The 26,168-nt window shown below is 38.1% G+C and overlaps 1 protein-coding gene across 1 annotated transcript in view; it reads right to left on the reverse strand.

Moving 5' to 3' along the window:
- The window catches only part of CCDC178 (coiled-coil domain containing 178), a 360,651-nt gene that overhangs the window by 1,742 nt on the left and 332,741 nt on the right, over nucleotides 1-26,168 (reverse strand). The gene's annotated exons all lie outside the window — the stretch shown is intronic.

The raw sequence follows: 26,168 nt of genomic DNA on the forward strand, positions 1-26,168 counted from the left end.
ATGCGCAAAAAGGAGCAAGGTCAATGGATTTACTATCCATGTTTCCTACTTCAGACATTTGTCAGCAATCAAAATTTGGCTCTTGTACAGTATATCTGAGATGTGTGAATCTATATATAGAAACACACACAATATTGCAATTCAATAGACAGGGAAATGGAGAGACAATGAGTCTAAATCTTAATTTCGTATGATAAATCTAAGTAGGCTAAGTCTTTCTTTAATAAATAGCTAATTACAATTGTGATTTGCATAATAAAATGCCAGTTTGCATTCTGTTAATCTTCAATTAACGTTACGATTACATTCCTGATGTGTAGGAGTGCTGCTAAGGTGCTCAAAGAGTCCATCTGCTTAGGTCAGTAAACATTTCTTTCATATTGTATTTTCGCTGTTGGTTAGGGAAGCAACATTTTTTTCATGATGTTACCCGCTGTCAACCTAAGTCCTCTATGAATTATTAAGGAAAAGAAGCCATACATTTTTGTATGAATGAAATTTGGAATAAGATTTATATTTCTGTGAATGTTTGCATAAGTTTTGAACATGGTCACACTTTCAAAGCTACCTTTCATTTATTTTTATCCACTTTTCTTCTTTTGTACCTTGCAAACTTCATAATGCACATATTGTGTCTATTAATATTATTTCCTGATTGATATGAAAGAAAAAGGTATTTTATAGTCTATTCCTAAATTTGGATCCTATTCCTGTGTGTGTGTGTGTGTGTGTGTGTGTGCTCAGTTGCATTAGTCGTATCCGACTCTTTGCCACCCATGGACTGTAGCACACCAGACTCCACTGTCCATGGGATTTCCCAGGCAACAATTCTGGAGTGGGTTGCCATTTCCTTCTCCAGGGTTATTCTCCACCCAGGGATTGACCCTGAGTCCCTTGTATTCACAGGCCAGTTCTCTACTACTGAGCCAACAGGGAAGCCCTATTATGAGCTATTTTAAATACCCCATTAAAAGTATTGGTTGTTCAGTCCCTCAGTCATGTCCGAGTCTTGGCAACCCTATGGACTACAGAACTTCAGGCTTCCCTGTCCTTCACCATCTCCCAGAGCTTGCTCAAACTCATGTCCATTGAGTCAGTGATGCCATCCAAACATCTCATCCTCTGTCATTCCCTTCTCCCCCAGCCTTCTATCTTTCCCAGCATCAGGGTCTTTTCTAATGAGTCAGTTCTTCGCATCAGGTAGCCAAAGTATTGGAGTTTCAGCTTCAGCGTCAGTCCTTCCAATGAACATTCAGGATTGATTTCCTTTAGGATTAACTGGTTTGATCTCTTTCCAGTCCAAGGGACTCTCAAAAGTCTTCTCCAACACCACAGTTCAAACACATCAATTCTTTGGTGCTCAGCCTTCTTTATACATTAAAATGTATATAAGACTGAAAAAAAAAAAAGTCTAAGTTTTCCCATGCAAACATTGACAAGAAAAAGTGAAATCAGAATCATTTTCCTTTCTAAAACCTTTGGATCAGCTTTATGTAGGAAATGGTTTTCTGGAGTGTTTTTCTTAAACAACTTTATATATTTAAATTTTGACCACGCCCTGTAGCATGTGGGATCTTAGTTACCCAACCAGATATCAAACTCATACCCCCTGCCATTGGAGGGCAGAGTCTTAACCACTAGACCATCATAGAAATACCTTTTGGAGTGTTCCTAGTAAGATACTTGGGTGCTATGGGTAGAAGCAGAAGGTGGAGCTTCTCAAGTGGTAGATACTCAAGAACATGGGCGTGAGGGGCAGGGAATGACATTTGAAAGGACAGAGAGGCACATACTTTGCAGACCAAATAAAACTTCTGCAGTTTAATGATTCTTTTTTTTCTCCCTTGAAAGACACTTACAAAGTTGCTTTAGACCTCACAGTCCCAAGGGCAAGACAGAACTTAACTCTGCAGGTCTGTAATGTGACGTGCAATTAATGCTCTATGAGCCGTTTGCCAGAAAAGAGTTCAATGGTCATCAGTTAAAACACTGCGATGATAATTTCAATTACTCGCTAATTTCTAGATTTGAGAATATACGTTAGTTTTAAGTATGATTACATTCCTTTCTGAAGCCTCAAAGGGGCTGACAGTGAAAATCTTTGTCACTCGACTATTCAATGGGATCATTCTGCTACAGGAAAACAATAAAAGTACGGAACAGTTGAACAGAAAAATATGATTTTTCAGGAATGTGTTTTGGCTACAGGAGCCCATTTTTTAAAAGGAATGCACTGGCAAATTAGTGAATAGCTGCCCTAATCTTTATTAGAGACTTTATTACATTTCATCAAGAAGGAATCACGGATGTCATCTTTTAACTGAAGCTGCTGCTGCTGCTAAGTCTCTTCAGTCATGTCCGACTCTGTGCGACCACATAGACGGCAGCCCACCAGGCTCCCCCATCCCTAGGATTCTCCAGGCAAGGACACTGGAGTGGGTTGCCATTTCCTTCTCCAATGCATGAAAGTGAAAAGTGAAAGTGAAGTTGCTCAGATGTGTCCGACTCTTTGGATCCCATGGACTGCATCCTACCAAGCTCCTCTGCCCATGGGATTTTCTAGGCAAGAGTACTGGAGTGGGGTGCCATTGCCTTCTCCGTTTAACTGAAGCAGTCAAGTTAAAAAAAGAGATCCTTTCAAAGAAACCCAACATAGATAACTCTAAAAGGCGTGCTCCCAATCCTAGAGGATTTGGATGGGCAGGGAGGGAAGTTCATGAAGGAGGGGATATATGTATACACAGAGCTGATTCATTTCACTGTATAGCACAAACTAACACAATATTGTAAAGCACTTACACTCCAATTAAGAAAAAATAAAAGGTTTGCTACTTCAGCTGTTTAATCCTTTAGATCAGAGTGGGGCCAGCCTGCTTGAATAGCAGCTGGGTAGCGGGGACAGATGTCTCCAGAGGTATGAAAAGTCAGGTCACACTATAAAACTTGCACATTCCAAAACTTTTGAGGAAGTAGAAATGATGAAAGTCAGTCATACTCTGTCTGCTTTGCTTCTTAACTCTATGTTTGTGTTTTGCTTTGGTGTGATCACATTAATGAATGAATGTGTCACAGAAAAAAGACAAACTGCCTGAAGGTTAACCTCTTAAAGATTAACCTCTTAAACCTTCTTAAAAGTTAACAATTAACCTCTCTCCAAGAAACTACTACGGTGACCTGAATATAGTAAGTCCTTAACAAATGCTTATTGGGGTTGATTAGAATTAATCCACTCAAAACAGGAAGATTTCTGTTCCAATTACCTGGAGCCCACCAGGCTCTTCTGTCCATGGGATTTCCCAGGCAAGAATACTGGAGTGGGTTGCTATTTTCTCCTGCAGGGGAGCTTCACCACCCAGGGATCAGAACCCATGTCTCTTATGTCTCCGTGCATTGGTGGGTGGATTCTTTACCACTGTGCCACCTGAGAAGCCCCCAGTTGACTGCACAGACAGAAAATGGGGACTCTGAAAGGATGGGTTCAGTAGGTCTGCAGATCTTTTCTCCTACCTTAGTAAATGGTTTGAGCCTTATGGTTGTTTGAAAAGTCTTTTGCCCTGGAGTTTCCCAGGAGTTAAGGTGTTAGGTTTATTTGTGAGAACACAAAGAGCAGAGTGATCCACCAGGTGTTTTCTCCCACACTGACTTCTTTTGGAATACTACCATACGTGGCCTGGACTTCACTTCAGAGGCAGCGAAGATAAGACGTAGACATAGAGCTCGACAAACATACCACTTCCAGATCAATCTTCACAGCTCTCTAAGTGAGGTGCAATCACTGTAAATCTTTTTTGCAGTTGATTTATATTGTAATTAAGGCAGAGAAGAAGCACACACAAGGCCAAAAGTGGAAAACTAGCACCCATTTTTCATGGAAAGTTTTTTTCCCCATAACTCAGAGCACAAGAGAGTATTAGGGGAAAAAAAATTACAAGGAACTAGTCACACTCACTAACATGATATGGGAGAATGCTAAGTCATCTGTGTTTTGGGTTTAAATATATATATTTCAGGTGATTAAAAAAGCACCTGGTGAACTATCTTGCAGCTTATAAAAGCAATATTTCAGCTTCGCTGTTTTTTATTCTTTTTTTTAATCAAATTATCTCCCAAAGCATTTTGACTGAAGTTTATTAAGGCAATGCAGCTATTAGTGCTTTGCAGTGCACTCTTGCAAAGTTAAGTAAGAGACATGACTTTTCCTATGCATACTGATCATACCTTCTGAAGGTCTAAAAGAACTAAAGATTGCATAGCTGAGTGGTTTTGAAGAAAGAAAATTGTTACTTTGTCTTTTTTTTTAAGCAATGTTATTAGATTTTTGGCGGGGGAGCATTCATAAGAAACATTATATTGCTAGATTTTAACTAGTATTTCAGATATTACCAGATTTCCAAAAAAAGTAAGAAATTGAGAGGCCAAAGCAGCTGCAGGTCTTCATGTTGGCATGGAGGAAACTGGGAGAATTATGAACCTTCGGTGGGTAACCAGCCTGCATCTCAGAAAGTGTGGTGTGATTTGTTTATATTAACTAGAAAAATAATCACATTTTGACAGCATGAGGGCTTCCCTGGTGGCTCAGATGGTAAAGTGTCTGCCCACAATGCAGGAGACCTGGGTTCGATCCCTAGGTTGGGAAGATACCCTGGAGAAGGAAATGGCAACCCTCTCCAGTACTCTTGCCTGGAAAATTCCATGGATGGAGGAGCCTCGTAGGCTACAGTCCATGGTATCGCAAAGAAGCCCCCAGAGAAAATCAGAGCAACTTCACTGAGCAACTGAGCAACTGAGCAACTTCACTTTTGACAGCATAGCAAATGATGAAGAGAAAGCGATGTTTTAATTTTTGCATTTAACATATTAACAGTTTAAAAAGAGGACTATTAATCCTAAACCAATGGACCGCAGCACACCAGGCCTCCCTGTCCATCACCAACTCCCGGAGTTCACCCAAACTTATGTCCATCGAGTCGGTGATGCCATTGAGCCATCTCATCCTCTGTCGTCCCCTTCTCCTCCTGCCCCCAATCCCCCCCAGCATCAGAGTCTTTTCCAATGAGTCAACTCTTCACATGAGGTGGCCGAAGTATTGGAGTTTCAGTTTTAGCATCATTCCTTCCATTGAACACCCAGGACTGATCTCCTTTAGGATGGACTGATTGGATCTCCTTGCAGTCCAAGGGCCTCTTAAGAGTCTTCTTCAACACCACAGTTCAAAAGCATCAATTCTTCGGTGCTCAGCTTTCTTCACAGTCCAACTCTTACATCCATACATGACCACTGGAAAAACTATAGCCTTGACTAGATGGACCTTTGTTGGCAAAGTAATGTCTCTGTTTTTGAATATGCTATCTAGGTTGGTCAAAACTTTTCTTCCAAGGAGTAAGCATCTTTTAATTTCATGGCTGCAATCACCATCTGCAGTGATTTTGGAGCCCCCAAAAAATAAAGTCTAGACTTACTTTATTCTTTTTCTAGCTCCTAGAGGTGTAAAGTCAGATTGTTTGTGACTATTTTTCATAATGTAGGCATTTATTGATATAAATTTCTTTCTTTGTACTGCTTTTATTGCATCCCATAAATTTTGGTATATGTGTTTTCATTTTCATTTGTCTCAAGATTTTTTTAAATTTACTTTTTGATTTCTTCTTCAGTCCACTGATTTTTCAGGAATATATTGTTTAACCTGTACATATTTATGAATTTTCTAGTTTTCTCTTAATTCTAGTATAATGCCATTGTGGTAGGGAAAATGCTTGATATGATTTAAATCCTCTTAAATTTGTTAAGATTAATTTTGTGACCCAAATTATGTTCTGTCCTGGAGAATGTTCCTTGTTTGCTTGAGAAGAATGTGTATTTTGCTGCTGTTGAATAGAATGTATATATCTGTAGGTCCATCTGCTATAACATGCATTTAAGTCCAATATTCCCTTACTGATTTTCTCTGATTAATCTACCAATTTGCTTTTTCTTCCAGCAAAGTTTCTGTGTACTAATCTTCAAGGCAGTCACAGATTACATGTTCCTTGAGGGTAGAAATTACATTTATTTAACTTAACATATAGAGCCTAGTCCACTGTTTGGTTTGCAGGCACTCAATACAGATTTTCTGAATTGAGTTATCATTATTACTGAATAATTAAGTGGGGTAGTATTTTTATATTTTGATTGCTAGTATTTCTTATATCTGTCTATTGTAATGTCTGTAGGGAAGAAGGCAGGACCAATGGTACCTGGAGAAGGAGGAGTAGCTTGTTCAGAGGAAATCCTTAGGGATGAGTTCTGGACCATGAAAGAAAGAGATAAGGTGAGAAATCTGATACCTTTTAGGTTTCAACCATTTACTCTCTAAAGGGTTGAAACATCCAGTTAACATAATAAGAATCCATTAAGTTAACATAATAAGAAAAATGTTATTTTCCCTTGGGTGTAGCCTAGGGGAGACATAAAGAAGAAGGTCCTTATAGAGTTTATTTGTATACATACATATTTTTTGTGTGTGCATACTTGCTTATTCAAATATTTTGTTCATATTTTTTGGAAGCATTTATTTATCTAATACTGAGTTTGAAGAGCTTATTTTTAATGTACACTCTGGATACAAGTCCTTATTCCAACATAGCCCTTACAAATATATTCTCTTGCCTTTTAATAGTGTCATTAGAAGAGCCTAAGTTTTGCATTTTGATGAAATTCAATTTCTTGCTATTTCTTGCTATTTTAGTGTTGTGCCTAAGAAATATTTGCCTATTCCAAGTTCATAGTTTTTTTCCTCTGCTTTCTTCTAAAATATTTGCAATTTTAGGTTCTATACTTGTGCTTATGATTTATGTTGCTAATGTTTACATATTGTCCAAAGCATTAAATTTCATTTATTTGCATATAAATATGCATTTTTAACAGGCACTTCCCAGGTGGCACAGTGGTAAAAAGTTTGCCAGCCAGTGCCGGAGACACAAGAGATGCTGGTTCATTCCCTGGGTTAGGAAGATCCCCTGGAGGAGGAAATGGCAATCCACTCCAGTATTCTTGCCTGGGAAAGCCTATGGACAGAGGAGCCTGGCAGGCTCCAGTCCTTGAGGTTGCAGAGTCAGACACGAGTGAGCAACAAAACACACACACACATGCAATTTTAACAGCACCGTTTTTTAAAAAGACTATTCTTTATTCACTGAAGTGTCTTTGCAGCTTTGCAAAAGATCAGTTGCCAATAAATGTGGGTATGTTTCTGTACTTTCTATTTGATTCCATTGATTTATTGGCTCATCTTGATCCAACGCCATGTTGTTTTTGGTCACTGTGGCTTTATCAAAGATCTTGAAGTTAGGTACCAAGTCCTTCAATTGTATTCTTGCTTTACAAAGTTTTATGTTCTATGTCTGTATAATTTGGATTTAATGATATTTACATGGGCTTCCCTGGTGGCTCAGTGGTAAAGAATCTCTGCCAATGCAGCAGATGCAGGTTCGATCTCTGGGCTGGGAAGATCCCTTGGGGAAGGAAATAGCAACCCACTCCAATATTCTTGCCTGAGAAATCTCACAGACAGAGGAGCCTGGTGGGCTACAGTCCATGGGGTCACAAAAGAGCTGGATACGACGTAGCAACTAAAAACAACAATACTAACAATATTTGGCACATGTAAGACACATGCAAAACCATTTGAAAAAACACTCAATGCTACCAAAACTTTGAATTGCAATTTCAAAATTGCATGAAGAGTATCTGGCAAATTGAAAACAGACATGAGCTTCCATGGTTAGAGGTTAGAGGAATTGAATTTTATATATTACAACAATTAATAACTCTACATTTCCTGGCTTAAACTTACTTCCTCAGAAATTATTTACAAATATAATAAAACTCATTTTTGAAAACACTATTTTTAAAATTTTAAATTTTAAAGGAAGCTTGCATATTGTCACTGACAAACAAATTTTAACTAAAAGATATTAGAATTATTTATTATGGGAATAAAAATGCTTTTCTGTATTGTAAAGGGTCTGAAAGTATCATTTTAAGAATTGTTTCCAGAATATAATGGTTCCTCAGTTCGAAAGATGTCCATCTAATGTACTCTTAACAAAATGATTTACTATACTTTGCTGTTTTTAGTGTATGGCTTTGCTTTTGCACCACTGTAAAACAAGGTCATTTTTTCTTCGTATAGATTTTTTGTTGCTTCTACTATAGGACAGTTGGGTGTCTAAGTACTACAGTTTTATTTGTTTTATCAAAAGAAAAAATAGTCTGTGAAACTAGGTTTATTAATATTGCCAATAGCAATTGTCTACAATTCGGTCATCGATTTATTCTCTTTTATTTGGTTAATACTTATGTCAACCTATTCCTGAAGGCTACTTGAAGGCTCTTTGCTGGTATATAATCTAATTGAAATTATTTTGCCTTGTGAGATAAGCTAGGAGTCAATTCAGTTCAGTTCAGTCGCTCAGTCATGTCCGACTCCCTGCGACCCCATGAATCGCAGCATGCCAGGCCTCCCTGTCCATCACCAACTCCCGGAGTTCGCTCAGACTCACATCCATCGAGTCAGTGATGCCATCCAGGCATCTCATCCTCTGTCGTCCCCTTCTCCTCCTGCCCCCAATCCCTCCCAGCATCAGAGTCTTTTCCAATGAGTCAACTCTTCTCATGAGGTGGCCAAAGTACTGGAGTTTCAGCTTTAGCATCAGTCCTTCCAAAGAAGTCCCAGGGTTGATCTCCTTGCAGTCCAAGGGACTCTCAAGAGTCTTCTCCAACACCACAGTTCAAAAGCATCAATTCTTTGGCACTCAGCCTTCTTCACAGTCCAGCTCTCACGTCCATACATGACCATGAAAAACCATAGCCTTGATTAGACGGACCTTAGTCGGCAAAGGAATGTCTCTGCTTTTGAATATGCTATCTAGATTGGTCATAACTTTTCTTCCAAGGAGTAAGCGTCTTTTAATTTCATGGCTGCAGTCACCATCTGCAGTGATATCATAAGATAATATCTTAGCAGTTTAACTGATCACATTCAACATTTTCTGCATCTATCTATTGGCTTAGCTTGCAAAAGCATAGAGGTAATGGTCTTTAGCCCAAAACTACAGGCTTGATCTTTTTAGGCAGGAAGTCATATTTCTAATAGAAGAAATACCCTCTCATGTCAACAAACTTCATCAATACCTTGGGCCATTTGTCTTGCAAACACAAGTCTCTAAGAACCTTGCCACTGGGCAAACTGTAGCTTATTTTATTTAATAATAATATAGGACAGATATTTATCTCTTTCCTAAACTCATCTTTGTTACCTGGAAAGATAATCAGTCACCTGGCTTGACTTAAAAATGATAAAGAGAATGCCCTTTTAGAAATACATTTAATAACAAAAGAATAGAATTTCTTTATTGCTAGTACACACTGAGATATTTTATTTTCACTTGCCTTGCAAAAAATTGCAGTTGGATAATGCTTCACTTAATTTTTGCAACCTTGAAATTCTTATTTCACTGGGCTTTCTATTTTCACTCTCTCAAGTTTTGCCATTGTATATTTACTGTAAATAATGAGCTCATGAATAAATGTGAACTGGTACATTTTCTTTACACTTAAATTTCTAAAACATGTTAATTTATAAGCTTCCCTTTACATATATCTCATGACTTTTTGATTTTGCAGAATTTCTTGATGTTCTTTCTAGCCTTAAGGGCAGACTTGAACCAGGAAAATTAATACACAAGAGACCCCCCAAATATTATTTTAAAAAACAAATTGTCCTCTACCTGCCTTTTAAAAAATCTATTGCCTCCAGGGCATATCTTATAAAAAAATAAAAAGATTTCTTCAAGTAGGGAAAGACTGAATCTGATATTGTTCTTAACACTGTCCTATTTATCTGTCTATTAATTATTTCAGTATAAGATTATTTCCTGGATATTAGTTCAGAGAATCATTTGATAAAGCTGCCCCTTTTATTTATCAAATATTTATAGAGAACCTATTAAAATGATGCCCTCCAAGCATTCTACAAGGTATGCTGCTGCTGATGCTAAGTCGCTTCAGTCGTGTCTGACTATGTGCGACCCCATAGACGGCAGTTCTGAATAAATCATGAACACAGACAAAAATTAGGGACTTACGAAGAAACTATTATAGGCATACATCACTTAAATGCTGTAGGTACGTATTTGACTTGTATGTCAAGCAACATGCATTTCACATTGTGTTTGGTACTGTGGGAATATAAAGCTGAATATGGAATTATTTTCAAGAGTCTGGATCTATTTGGCGAAAGAAATTCAAGCTGTTAAGCTTGAGTGAAAACAATGACTATGATAGAGGTATGAAAAAAACTATTTCTAGACAGAAGCAAGGAAGTAATTTGGGCTTCCCATGTGGCATTAGTGGTAAAGAACCTGCCTGCCAATGCAGGAGACACAAGAGATGCAGGTATGATCCCTGGGTCGGGAAGATCCTCAGAGCATGGCAACCCACTCCAGTATTCTTGCCTGGTGAATCCCATGGGCAGAGGAGCCTGGCAGGGCTACAGTCTATAGAGTTGCAAAGAATTGGACATGACTGAAGCCACTTAGCATGTACGCATGCAGGGAGGATATTCACATTCTATGAAATAAGACAGATGAGGGTACTGAGGAAAACTGGGAGCCAAAAGACTTCAGAGGAATGGGAAACAGTATTAAACAAAAGTATTAGGAGGGAAAGAGATATCTATCTTGCTTCTCACTATATCCCTTCCAAACAGCTCTGTAGCTGTTCAAAGAATATTTGTTCAGGATAGAAGAAAATAAGGAATGGTGGAGCATGGAGAAACCAGAATTCATGGAGAGGTAAGATGGATATGTTGCAAACCAAGTATACATCCAGTTAAGGAAAAGTCTTGTTCTTTGCACTCCTTTCTTATCTCTCAATTACTTTCTATCTCCAAAGGCATCATATTATTTAGGCCACTAGATATCCAAATAGAAGCATTGCAAGATCATCTTAGTCAGTTTCCTTATCTCTAATCAGGAAACTTCTATTCTACCACTCCCTTCACTACTCACCTACCTTCTACTTTCCACATATCACCCTACAAAATCTTTCTAAAACTAAATGCTTTACATCTCCATCTCTTCTGTATGCATTAATCACTTGCCCTCCTTCCACCCAATATCGTTAGGATAAAGTCCAAGCTTCTTTTCATGGCACACAACTGCCTGCAAGGTTTGACTTCTGTCTCCCTCTCTACACCCCTCTGTAGCTATAGCCCAACTGCATTCTATGCAAGTCATACGAGAATACTGTAATTTCAGTAATGTGAAAGGTTCTTTCATATCTAGCTGTAGTAATTTCTTTGTCTTTTGTCTGGAAAGCCTTTCCATGCCTGCCTTTCACCTTGCTATTGCATTTATCATATTATATTGACATTGCTTCTAAAGGTATTTTTTCTACTATAGGTTGGATTTTTCCTAAGAGCTCAAACTGATTCTGGTTCATCTTTTTTTTAAATCTATGAAGGCTACATAGATATTTGATAAATACTTATTGAATTAATAAAAAGCTACCATTTTTCATAGACACAGATGAAAAATCTTTGCCCAGATCTTTGCCATGTCTCATCATTTTCAGGGTCTTTAGAAACAAGCTTGTCTTTCTGTAACTAGGTAAATTCATTATCTAATTTCACTTAGCCCTTACAATTTGTGTCATTTGAATTTGCTGATTGCTTTTTGTTCATTTTCTTAGTATTCCATGATGTCTTCTGGTCAACAAGAATTTTTGTAAGTTTTCATTATCTCAAGGTATTCAGTAATAGGTGTTACTTAGCTACAAATGTAGTCTTTATTCTCTTTTCTAATCAAAGGCTTATATTACCATTTTTCCTATCTTTATTTGGTCTATTTGCTAGCTATCAGAGTCCATTCTTTTCTATTAGACGGTCTTTATTAGACGGTCTAATTTCTCTCCTGATGTACATTTAAAAGGTCTTTTATTTATTTGACTATGTAGTTAGCAGTAATTTACACATATTTCTCTTTTGTTTTGACTGAAAATTGGCTTAGGTTTATCCTTGTGCTTTTCTGTTTTTTAATTTCCACAAACTTTTTTTTAAATAAAAAAGATCAAGGAACAATCATAAATGCTTCTATTTAATACCAAATTTGAGGGAAAGGATTTTAAAGGCTTAGATGTTGGCCATCTATATATTTCTTTATATGAAAAATGTTTATACATATGAATGGTAAGTTTAAATGCTTTTGGTGGATTTTTTGGGTAAATTTTAAACTAATTATAGAGATTTTATTCAAAACTCAGAATACAGCTTGAAACATTTTATGTAATAATGGTTTAAGTCTGGATAATATGTCATATTGTATAATACAGTTGAACAAACACTTAGCTTAACAGATGCCATGATTCTGGCATGTTTTCCAAATTAAGTCAATAAGATACAAGATCAAATGCACAAACTTCAGGTTTATCACAGAAAAATCATTTGCATCTTCTTCTCTCTACTAATAAAACAACTAAAATTACAGCTCTAAATGAATAGCCTTGGGAAGTCTTAAAGAAAAATAACCACACATTGAATAGCAATATGCCAACATTCTAACTTAAATTTGCATATTAAAATTTCAGGCTAAATTTTCAAATACATAATCTCAGGGTTTTTGTTAATTGGTTAATTCCTTATTTTTCCTCCTAACTTTTGTCCTCTTCCTCCTTCTCCTGGGATGGATGGTATGCTTCTCTCCAGGTGAACCCAGGCATTTGGTAAGATATTGAGTTGGCTAAGAAGTTCATTTAGATTTTTCCACTTGCCTTTGTTCCTCCAATTTTCTCTTCATTAACTTCCTCAAAGTTTACCCACTTTTATGGCTTCACAGTGCGTACAAAACTTGTTATTATAGCCCTTTTTGAGCACCTATCGCCCAATCAGGATTTCAGATGCTCAGAGAATATCTCCATATAAGCCCCTCTCTCTTATTAAACTATGTGTAACTGGTCCCATCACTTCACGGGAAATAGATGGGGAAACAGTGGAAGCACTGTCAAACTTTATTTTTTGGGGGGGCTCCCAAATCACTGCAGATGGTGATTGCAGCCATGAAATTAAAAGACACTTACTCCTTGGAAGAAAAGTTATGACCAACCTAGATAGCATATTCAAAAGCAGAGACATTACTTTGCCAACAAAGGCCCATCTAGTCAAGGCTATGGTTTTTCCAGTGGTCTTGTATGGATGTGAGAGTTGGACTGTGAAGAAAGCTGAGCACTGAAGAATTGATGCTTTTGAACTGTGGTGTTGGAGAAGACTTGAGAGTCCATTGGACTGCAAGGAGATCCAACCAGTCCATCCTAAAGGAGATCAGTCCTGGGTGTTCATTGGAAGGACTGATGCTAAAGCTGAAACTCCAATGCTTTGGCCCCCTCATGCAAAGAGTTGACTCATTGGAAAAGACTCTGATGCTGGGAGGGATTGGGGGCAGGAGGAGAAGGAGATGACAGAGGATGAGATGGCTGGATGGCATCACTGACTCGATGCACATGAGTATGGGTGAACTCTGGGAGTTGATGATGGACAGGGAGGCCTGGCATGCTGTGATTCATGGGGTCACAAAAAGTCGGACACGACTGAGTGACTGAATTGAACTGAACCTAAATGAGGCTCTTCATTTCCCTTGAAGTAAGAGCCCTACAGTCTCCTTTCTTGTTCTGGTTATCGTCAGCTCCAAGGCTTAGACTCATTTTGTTGTTGTCCTCTTCTATTTCCCCCGAGTATAGTAGGTCATGCCATCATGCCTCTGAACAATGTCTACCATTTCCCTCCTTCCTCTATTTCCTTGGCTACTTCTCTAGCACAATAGGAAGGAGGTCTCACAGTAGGAAACCCCCATATTTTATAGTAGGTTTTTGGCTCCATTTCCCAAACATTTTCCCTGACCAGTCTAGATGACTTAGCTTTCTAAGATGCCACTTGTGTACCGTCTCTTAAAATGACTCTTCACAGGACTTCCTTGGTGGTCCAGTGGCTACTATTCCATGTTCCCAGTGTAGGGGGACTGGGTTCGATCCCTGATCAGAGAACTAGATCCCACATGCTGCAGCTAAGACCCAGGAAAACCAAAATTAAATATTTTGAAAAGATATTCTTCACTATTAGCTGCATCCAGTTTGCTCCTTTGCCTTTCACTGTCTTCCACAATAGATCCACAATATGAATGCACCTCCTCACCTTCTCTGTCTCTGCAGGACATTTCCCTTACCACAGTATGGACTGGGAATCAGAAAACATGGGGTCTAACCTTGGCCCTACCACATACACGCTGAGTCACAGGGATGGTTCTTTTAAGTTTTCTGAGCTAATTTATCTGTAAAATGGACATAGTAAAATCCAGGGTTATCTGTGACATTCAAATGAAAATTAGCACAAATTTGAAACCTAAAGTGCAACAGAAACATGAGCTAATGCAGCGATGTCAGACTCACTCTCTACCCCCAATGCTATCTGCTTGGATGCAATGCAGCTTTCTTTGCTTCTTCACAAAAAGACTGTAGAATGCTAACTACTAACACAGCATTGTAAGACAAATAACTCTGTATTCAGAATGTCTGAGAGAGTTTTTTCCTCTGTTAAATTTTTAAAATAAAGAGAAGTTTAAAAAGGACATGAGAACGATTTTCTGTAGGATCACTGTTATTCAGAATCTGGCAGGATAAATCTTTCTAAAGAAGAAAGGGAAGCTAAGAAGGGACAGAAGAGATGAGATAAGAAAAAGAAGCAGTTTGATACAGTAAAGATAACATTTTATAATCCAACACCAGCCCTGGTTTTGACTTTTGAATGAATCAGCTGGCTGAGAACTTTCTGATCCAAAACAAGGCAAGATGCCAGCTGGCAAGTCTAGAGACTGAATGCAAAGATCCTCCTAGTTCTATAAAAAGGTTTTAATAAGAAACATGCATTTAATTTATTACAGAACAAGCAAGGAAAGATCTGATCATGCAGTCCTACAGTATTTGCTAGAAATTATATGTTTAAAGGCCTACAAGGTGAAAATTTTGACATATATTAGGAATTTTGACTTCATGCCTTGCTCACTGCACTGCAGATGTTTTTTACTTGTTTCTCAGTTTGCTTGCTTTTTTGCATCCAAAATGGTGTGATGCTAACCTAGCAGCAGGATGTGGGATCAACTCTGGCAAATGAAACTCTCTTGTTCAAAACAATGTCGGTAACATCTCTAGGCATTTGTATCCAGGGAGGGGTAGGTCAGGGGTAAGCAATGAAGAACTTAAATATACTTAAGCACAATTTGTGGATACTGGGGAGCCTTACACTCATCATTGACTAATTTTAGCCTATTTACTTAATCCTCAAATCAATTTTAACAACATTAAGATATTAGAATATTAGATGCCACATTACAGGTTCTGTAAGAAATATGCCCAATGGAGCAAATCAAGGAGAATGCCGCACATTTCATAATTTTATACTAAGCAGTCAAGTTTTCATTCTGGTAGGTCATTTGATTCTCTGCAGGTGGCTACGCCTGCCTCTAAAGAGAGAGCCCAGAGTCACATGTTACACAAATGAATTGCGATTATCTTTGTGGGTAGCATCGTATGATTTGGAACAAGTCTTTAGGTCTAATATAAAGATCCTTCAAATAAATCATCCAGCTAAGCTTCTGTGGACCCCAAACTCCTAATTTAAAAATGTTGATAAATGAAGTACCTCTTTAGTTAATAAATGAAGTATCTCTTTAGTTATCCTTTGTCAGCAACATTCATTTTAATGGAAAGTGAGTTTACAGGGTTACATGATTGAACTACTGAGCCAAGTCAGTGTTGGCAAATGATGGGCTAAATTATTGATGTTACACACTAATGAATTCTGATGAGAAATAAAACACAGACATTACGTTTCAAGTGGTTCATAATTATTTTTGTACTTTAAAAGCAATTTTATTCTTTTTTCAAATCATACTGGTTCTGTAAAACAAAAACATAGTTAGTGATTATACTAAAATTATTGAGTTTGTGGCAAAAAAAAAATGCTCTTGCAAGTTTTCATTTCTATGAAGATAATGTTATTCACACTAGGTTTCTGCTTTCCTTATTTACTTCTGGGAAAAGATAATTAAATTAAATGTCTAAATTTTAAAACCAGTGTCTTTAAATAAGATAATCTGCTTTGCAGCCATAGTTAGCATCTCAATAGATGTGTTTATAATCTATGATATGTCTATCAGCACATTTACTGGAACTGTGTTGAAATACCATAATTATTTCAGGTAATAACGAATATGGAGGGACTTCCAGGAAGCAGCTCTGTTTTAGTAATGAAGTTATCTTTGTTTTTAGTAATAAGGTGCTATAAAGTGTGTATTATAAAATGATAGATGTTTGACACAGTCAGAACCTGATGGTGATAATTAAAGCAGGCTCATACTCAGATAAGGAACACAGAGGTCTATACCTACCATAAGGTAATGACAGTGTCCTTTAGTTATTTCCTCATGACTTAACTGTCTCAGATTTAACTGCATCGATCTGTGCTCATCCTTCTTTCTGGTGAACAACTCAGACAAAGTCTCAATTTGAAGAGATCTTGTTTAGTCACTTAGTTGTGTCTACTCTTTGTGACCCCATGGACTGTAGCCCACCAGGCTCCTTTGTCAATGGAATTGTCTAGGCAAGAATACTGGAGTCGGTTGCCATTTCTTCCTCCAGGGAATCTTCCCAACCCAGGGATTGTCTCCTGCTTGGCAGGCAGATTTTTTTTTTTTTTTTTTTTTACTGCTGAATCACCTGGGAAGCCAGAGAGACCTGAGACTGATTTTTAATTAAGAGACATGAGAGGCAGAAATTATAGTTGATGAGGTGTTAGTTCAAAGACTCATCACATGCTGCTCTTGAATCTGTGGACAAGTCCCTCAGCTTCTCTGCCATCTCAGTTATCAAAGCCCTAAATAAAGCCACAGGTCCTCCTCTCCAACCAGTGAAGGCTATGGTAATTCCCAAATCAGGTAGGCTGTGAAACTGAAACCTACTTTGTAAACACAAGGTAAGTTTACTTCCTCATGTTTTAAGGCCAGGTTTGCTTGGTGATTCATTTTAGAGAATCACCAGAACTAATTGGGAGACTCTTTCCTTTACCAACTGAAGGATATGACACAGGGGATGGGGTTAGGAAAGTTTTCAAGTCAAGGTTTGGTAAAATCTGGACTATTACCCTGTTACAATAATACATGTAGATGATCACAAAGACGAAAATCCAAAGGTATTAACCAAACTTCTTTCATCATGTTGGATTGAGGTAGGAGATATAATGCACTTAAAATACAATGTACTTTAGTTCTCACTTGATGTATACTTTATATGAAATTTGAAAAAGTAGGACTTGTTTATCTTAATTCTATAACATCTTATTCCTAGCTGAAAGGTTTCTGAGTCATTTTCTTCATACTCATAGTTCTCCTCTTTATCTATGATCGACTTGGCACTATTTGTAAATAACAAATCTACTACAAATTTTATCTTTTTTTTGCATTAAAATTTTTTTTTAATCCTATTATTTTCCTCTCATTTATAACTGCTCTGTTCATTGTTCTATAATTGTGATACTTTTGGATGAAAAATCATGTGTCTGGGTTAATCTCACATCAAAGTAGCATCATTATATAATGATGATGCTAAGTTGTATGAAAAATACCTACTGGATATGCTCCATTAGTCACTAATTTTCAAACTTAAAGTTCTGTCTTTGAAAAACTCCTCTCCTCCACATTACTGACATGACTCTTCCACTTGAAAAATGTACTGCCTGTATAAAGTGAATTAAAAAAAAATACAAACTCTGGGTATTATTTTGTGTAAGTCCATGAAAAAATCAGAACACATAAAAATGTATGTCTTTTAACATAAACAATCTTGAATATGCTATTTTACTTTAAAATAAAGAATACATTTTGGCTTTAGCATTATTTAACATAATAAAGGGAATAGATAATTTAATTTCATAGAATTCAATATTAACAAATACTTTATTAACCTCCTGAATCTATATAATACTGATATATGTGTGAAATGAATGAATTTCCATTTTGATATCAATATTTGAATTGAGGTTTTCCTTTGTTTATCTTCAAATAGAAGGAAGATCAACTATCATTGTTACCCACAGGCACCAGTGGATGTTGTCAGAGAGAATCTTCCAAATATTTTGAGAGATGAAAGGGTCATAAGGCAGTTATTATATGTAACAAAGTGTTAGTCGCTCAGGCATGAGTGACTCAGTGCGACCTCATGGACTGTAGTAGTCCAGGCTTCTCTGTCCATGGGATTTCCCAGGCAAGAATACTGGAGTGGGCTACCATTTCTTTCTCCAGGGGATCTCCCCAACCCAGAGGTTGAACTCACATCTCTTTCATCTCCTGCATTGCAGGCAGAATCTTTACTATCTGAGTCACCAGGGAAGCCCATATGTAACAAACAAAACCCCCCAAATTAAAGGTCAAAAAGTTATGAACAGAGTGAGTGGAAATCACCTAGAGGCAAACAGGAGTATAGAGTCTAGGAGGAATAAAGGAGCTCTTAGACACACTCAGACCAATCACTTGGCAGCCACGTCAACACAAGACAAGAACAATGCTGACTTGGTTATGTTAATGGTCAAGAAGAATTTTACTTATTAATTTATTCCACATCTTTATTTGAATACTCCCAGGTACTGTCCTATGTTCTGTAAACTGAAGGCTAAGTTTAGCTGTTAATTAAACAACTGCACTCATCTCATTCATGCCTGAGCATGCTGGTAAAGTCATACTTAAAACCTTACATGCTAGGTTTCAGCGTTAAGCAAACCAAGGACTTCCAGACATCCAAGCAGGGTTTAGAAAAGGCAGAGGAACCAGAGATCAAATTGTCGGCATTCGCTGGATCTTAGAGAAAGCAAGGGAATTCCAGAAAAACATCTACCCCTGTTTCATTGACTATACTAAAGCCTTTGATTGTGTGGATCATAACAAACTATGGAAAGCTCTTAAAAAGATGAGAATACCAGACCATCTTACCTGTCTCCTTAGAAACCTGTATTTGGGTCAAGAAGCAACAGTTAGAATCCTGTATGAAACAACTGATTGGTTCAGGATTGAGAAAGGAGTATGACAGGGCTGTCTGCTAACACCCTGTTTGTTTAAACTATGTGAAATATCAGGCTGGATGAGTTACAAGCTGGAGTCAAGATTGGTGGGAGAAACATCAACAACCTGAGATATGCAGATAATACCACTCTAATGGCAGAGAGCGAAGAGGAATGAAATAATCTCTTGATGAGTGTAAAGGAGAAGAGTGAAAAAGCTGACTTAAACCATTAAAAGAACTAAGATCATGGCATCCATCCCCATTGCTTCATGGCAAATAGAAGGGTAAAATGTGGAAGCAGTGACAGATTTTCTTTTCTTGGGCTCTAAAATCACTGTGGATGGTGACTGCAGCCATGAAATCAGAAGATAATTGCTTCTTGGCAGGAAAAATTATGACAAACCTAGACAATGTGTTTAAAACCAGAGACATGACGCTGATGACAAAGGTCCATAGAGTCAAGGCTATGGTCTTCTCTGTGGTCAGGTAGGGCAGTGAGAACTAAACTGTAAAGAAGGCAGAACACAAAAGAATTGATGCATTTAAACTGTGGTGCTGGAGAAGACTCCTGAGAGTCCTTTGGACAGCAAGGAGATCAAACCAGTCAAGTAAACCAACCCTGAATAACTCACTGGAAGGACTGATGCTGAAGCTGAAGCTCCAGTATTATGGTCACCTGATGCAAACAGCCAACTCATTGGAAAAGTCCTTGGTGCTCGGAAACATTGATGGCAGAAGGAGAAGAGGGTGACAGAGGATTAGATGGCTGGATGACATCACCGATGCAATGGGCATGAACTTGGGCAAACTCCAGGAGATGGTGAGGGTTGGGGAGACCTGGTGTGCTGCAGTCCCTTGGGTCTCAAAGGGTCGGATATGACTGAGCAAATGAACAACAACAACAAAAAAAATAGAAATACTCCCTGAGTTGGGCCCACTGGAGATCTGGCCCTGATCCCTCTCTGACCTTCTGTACTCTTCTCTATCAGAGCCTATGATCCACCAAACTATTCTGATTTTACCTGAAGGGAACTAGTCAAGCTTCATGCCCTTTGAATTGCCAATTACACCACATAGGGCAAGTTTCTGTGAACTTTTAAAATTCTGTTCAAAATACTCTTTACTTTTTTTGTGTGTAATTCATTTTTTGACCCACATGCTTAAAATTATGTGAATTAATTTCCAAATATTGGGGGCATTTTTCCTGTATCTTTTAAGGATTGACTTCTAATAATTTCATTATGATAGGTCAACACTTTGTACACTATTTCAATCCTTTTAAATTTATTAATACTTGTTCTATGACAGTATATCCGCATATAGTCTAAATGTGAAATATTCCTTTGTACATTAAAACAATGCATATTTCAGCTCTTGTTGAACGGATTATTTTATAAATGTCAAATTGGTCAAGTTGGTGGGCAGCATTGTTCAATTTTTCCATATTATTACTGATTTTCTGTCTGTATGTTCTATCAATTCCCAAGAGAGGAGCATTGAAATTAACTATGGTTAGGCATCTTTTTATATCTAAGTTTTTTCTTAAATGTTTGCCTTTTGTATTTGAAATTTTCTTATTAGATCTACATACCCATTTATGATTTTTATATGTGCTTGATCTGTTCTCGTAATGAAATGTCCTTCTTGATACCTGGTAATATTTCTAGTTGTGAAGCTTAATTTATCTAATATTAATGTAGCCTCTCCAATTACATTATATTTGGTGTTGCACTACATGTCTTTTTCCATGCTTATATTTTAACCTATCAGTGACTTCATATTTAAACTGTATCATTTACAGATAATTACTTTTGAGTCTTGTATCTTTACTTAATGTGATGCATCTGTTTTTAATTGTTTTTTAGTCCATTTATATTTAACATAAATTTAATATGTTAGATTTAGGTGTACAGACTTGTTATTTTTACTGGATAGAGAATTGGATTCATTTTTTTTTCTTTCACCAGTTTAAACATATTCTCCTATGTCTTCTAGTCTCCATTGTTTCTGATAAGATGTTAGAGGTAATTTTAAAATTTCCTTTTATTTGGCTGCTTTTAGATTTTATCTGTATCATTAGTTTTATTTTTAGTTTTTAGACACTCACTACAATGTACCTAGGTATGACTTTTATGCATATATCTTTTGTGGGGTGGTTCTTTGAGTTTATTTGGCTCTGTAATTCATGTTTTTTCAAAAAATGACATTATTATTATACTTTTTTATAGTTCAAGTGCACCCCCAACTAGTTTTAAACTAACACCATGAGAGAAATACCTAGGAAGCACCCGCTGAAATTTTAGAACTTGGTCAAGAGTTATTTGCTGGATGTTCAATACATTCTTGGAATATCACATCTAAATTACTCAGTCTGTTATTTGCAGCTTTATTTAAGACCTTATTTTCTCTCTTATCTTTCATTATCTTCCTCTCGGATAATCTCAGTAAGAGACACAGATAATTACCACAATATGGTGGTTAAGAGTATGTACTCTGTAGGCAAAAAGTGTGGATTTCAATCCTGTCTCTCCTATCAGCTGTGTGATCATGGGCAAAAGATATAACTTCTACATGCTTCAGTTTTCTCTTTCATAAAATGGAGAGACTATGATTCAGTACAGTTCATTCACTCAGTCATGTCTGACTTTTTGTGACTCCATGGACCACAGCACGCCAGGCCTTCACGTCCATCACCAACTCCTGGAATTTATTCAAACTCATGTCCATTGAGTCAGTGATGCCATCCAACCATCTCATCCTCTGTCATCCATTTCTCCTCCAGCCTTCAGCCTTGCCCAGCATCAGGGTCTTTTCAAATGAGTCAGTTCTTTGCATCAGGTGGCCAGGTATTGGAGTTTCATCTACAGGATCAGTCCTTCCAATGAATATTTAGGACTGATTTCCTTTAGGGTGGAATGGATGGATCTCCTTGCAGTCCAAGTGACTCTCAAGATTCTTCTCCAACACCACAGTTCAAAAGGATCAATATTCAGTGCTCAGCTTTCTTTATAATTTATAGTCCAACTCTCACATCCATACATGACCACTGGAAAAACCATAGCTTTGACTACTTTGCCTTTGTTGGCAAAGTAATGTCTCTGCTTCTTATTACACTGTCTAGCTTGGTCATAACTATTCTTCCAAGGAATAAGCGTCTTTTAATTTCATGGCTGCAGTTACCATCTGCAGTGATTTTGGAGCGCAAGAAAATAAAGTCTGTCACTGTTTCCAGTTTCCCAATTATTTGTCATGAAGATATGGGACCAGATGCCATGATCTTAATTTTCTGATTGGTGAGTTTAAATCAGCTTTTTCACTCTCCTCTTTCACTCTCATCAGGAGGCTCTTTAGTTCTTCTTCTTTCCATCATATGGGTGGTACCATCTGCACATCTGAGGTTATTGATATTTCTCCAAGCAATCTTGATTGCAGCTTGTGTTTCCTCCAGTCCAGCATTTCTCCTGATGTATTCTGCATATAAGTTAAATAAGCATGGTGACAATATACAGCCTTGACATACTCCTTTCCCTATTTGGAAGCAATGTTATTCCATGTCCAGTTCTAACTGTTGCTTCTTGACCTGCACACAGATTTCTCAGGAGGCAGGTCAGGTGGTCTGGTATTCCCATCTCTTGAAGAATTTTCCACAGTTTGTTGTAATCCACACAGTCAAAGATTTTGGCATAGTCAATAAAGCAGAAATAGATATTTTTCTGCAACTCTCTTTCTTTTTCGATAATCCAGTGGATGTTGGCAATTTGATCTCTGGTTCCTCTGCCTTTTCCAAATCCATCTTGAACATCTGGAAGTTCACCGTTCATGTACTGTTGATGCCTGGCTTGGAGAATTTTAAGCTACACTTTACTAGTATGTGAGATGAGTGAAATTGTGTGGTAGTTTGAGCATTCTTTGGCATTGCCTTTGTTTGGGATTGGAATGAAAACGGACCTTTTCCAGTCCTGCAGCCACTGCTGAGTTTTCCTAATGTGCTGGCACATTGAGTGCAGCACTTTCACAGCATCGTCTTTCAGGATTTGAAATATCTCAGCTGGAATTCCATCACCTCCACTAGCTTTGTTCATAGTGATGCTTTCTAAGGCCCACTTGACTTCACATTCCAGGATGTCTGGCTCTAGGTAAGTGATCACACCATCGTAGATATCTGGGACATGAAAATCTTTTTTGTATCATTCTTCTGTGTATCTTGTGACTTCTTCTTAATATCTTCTGCTCCTGTTAGTTCCATACCATTTCCATCCTTTATTGTGCCTATCGTTGCATGAAATGTTCCCTTGGTATCTCTAATTTTCTTGAAGAGATCTCTCAGTTCACTTCAGTTCAGTCACTCAGTCGTGTCCGACTCTTTGCGACACCATGAATTGCAGCACGCCAGACTTCCCTGTCCATTACCAACTCCTGGAGTTCACTCAAACTCATGTCCATTGAGTCTGTGATGCCATCCAGGCATCTCATCCTCTGTCGTCCCCTTCTCCTCCTGCCCCCAATCCCTCCCAGCATCAGAGTCTTTTCCAATGAGTCAACTCTTCGCACGAGGTGGCCAAAGTATTGGAGTTTCAGCTTTAGCATCATTCCTTCCAAAGAAATCCCAGGGTTGATCTCCTTCAGAATGGACTGGTTGGATCTCCTTGCAGTCCAAGGGACTCTCAAGAGTCTTCTCCAACACCACAGTTCAAAAGCATCAATTCTTCAGCCCTCAGCCTTCTTCACAGTCCAACTCTCACATCCACACATGACCACAGGAAAAACCATAGCCTTGACTAGACGGACCTTAGTCGGCAAAGGAATGTCTCTGCTTTTGAATATGCTATCTAGGTTGGTCATAACTTTTCTTCCAAGGAGTAAGCGTCTTCTAATTTCATGGCTGCACTCACCATCTGCAGTGATTTGGGAGCCCCCCAAAATAAAGTTTGACAGTGTTTCCACTGTTTCCCCATCTATTTCCCATGAAGTGATGGGACCAGATCCCATGATCTTTGTTTTCTGAATGTTGAGCTTTAGGCCAACTTTTTCACTCTCCTCTTTCACTTCCATCAAGAGGCTTTTTAGTTCCTCTTCACTTTCTGCCATAAGGCGGGTGTCATCTGCATATCTGAGGTTATTGATATTTCTCCCGGCAATCTTGATTCCAGCTTCTGCTTCTTCCACTCCAGTGTTTCTCATGATGTACTCTGCATAGACGTTAAATAAGTAGGGTGACAATATACAGCCTTGACGTACTCCTTTTCCTGTTTGTAACCAGTCTCTTGTTCCATGTTCAGTTCTAACTGTTGCTTCCTGACCTGTGTACAGATTTCTCAAGAGGCAGGTCAGGTGGTCTGGTATTCCTATCTCTCTCAGAATTTTCCACAGTTTATTGTGATCCACACAGTCAAAGCTTTGGCATAGTCAATAAAGCAGAAGTAGATGTTTTTCTGGACCTCTCTTGCTTTTATGATGATCCAGCGGATGTTTGCAATTTGATCTCTGGTTCTTCTACCTTTTCTAAAACCAGCTTGAACATCTGTAAGTTCACGGTTTACGTACTGCTAAAGCCTGGCTTGGAGAATTTTGAGCATTACTTTACTAGCGTGTGAGATGAGTGCAATTGTGCGGTAGTTTGAGCATTTTTTGGCATTGCCTTTCTTTGGGATTGGGTCTCTAGTCCTTCCCATTTTATTATTTTCCTCTATTTCTTTGCACTGATCGCTGAGGAAGGGTTTCTTATCTCTCCTTGCTATTCTTTGGAACTCTGCATTCAAATGGGTATATCTTTCCTTTTCTCCTTTGCCCTTTGTGTCTCTTTTCTCAGCTATTTGTAAGGCCTCCTCAGACAACCATTTTGCCTTTTTGCATTTCTTTTTCTTGGGGATGGTTTTGATTCCCACTCCTGTACAACATCACGAACCTCTGTCCATAGTTCATCAGGCACTCTGTCGATCAGATCTAGTCCCTTAAATTTATTTGTCAGTTCCACTGTATAATCGTAAGGGATTTAATTTAGGTCATACCTGAATGTTCTAGTGGTTTTCTCTACTTTCTTCAATTTAAGTCTGAATTTGGCAATAAAGAATTCATGATCTGAGCCACAGTCAGCTCCCGGTCTTGTTTTTGCTGACTGTATAGAGTTTCTCCATCTTTGGCTGCAAAGAATATAGTCAATCTGATTTTTGTATTGACCATCTGGTGATGTCCATGTGTAGAGTCTTCTCTTGTGTTGTTGGAAGAGGGTGTTTGCTATGACCAGTGCATTCTCTTGGTGAAACTCTATTAGCCTTTGACCTGTTTTGTTTTGTAGTCCAAGGCCAAATATTCCTGTTATTCCAGGTATCTCTACTTCCTACTTTTGCATTCCAGTCCCCTATAATGGAAAGGATATCTTTTGGAGCTGTTCATTCTAGAAGGTCTTGTAGATCTTCATAGAGCCATTCAGCTTCAGTTTCTTCAGCATTACTGGTCAGGACATAGACTTGAATTACTGTGATATTGAATGGTTTGTCTTGAAAATGAACAGAGATCATTCTGTCATTTTGAGATTGCATCCAAGTACTGTGTTTCGGACTCTTTTGTGGACTATGATGGCTACTCCACTTCTTCTAAGGGATTCTTGCCCACAGTAGTAGATATAATGGTCATCTGAGTTAAATTCACCCATTCCAGTCCATTTTAGTTTGCTGATTCCTAGAATGTTGATGTTCACTCTTGCCATCTCCTGTTTGACCACTTCTGATTTGCCTTGATTCATGGACCTAACATTCCAGGTTCCTATGCAATATTGCTCTTTAAAACACTGGACTTTACTTCCATTAGCAGTCACATCCACAATGGATGTTGTTTTCCTTTGGTCCATCTCTTCATTCTTTCTGGAATTATTTCTCCATTGATCTCCAGTAGCATATTGGGCACCTACCGACCTCGGGAGTTCATCTTTCAGTGTCCCATCTTCTTGCCTTTGCATACTGTTCATGGGTTCTCCGGAGAACACAATGGCACCCCACTCAAGTACTCTTGCCTGGAAAATCCCATGGACGGAGGAG

The sequence above is a fragment of the Oryx dammah genome, unplaced genomic scaffold (genome assembly GCF_014754425.2).
Source record: "Oryx dammah isolate SB20612 unplaced genomic scaffold, SCBI_Odam_1.1 HiC_scaffold_22, whole genome shotgun sequence".
Lineage (NCBI taxonomy): Eukaryota > Metazoa > Chordata > Mammalia > Artiodactyla > Bovidae > Oryx > Oryx dammah.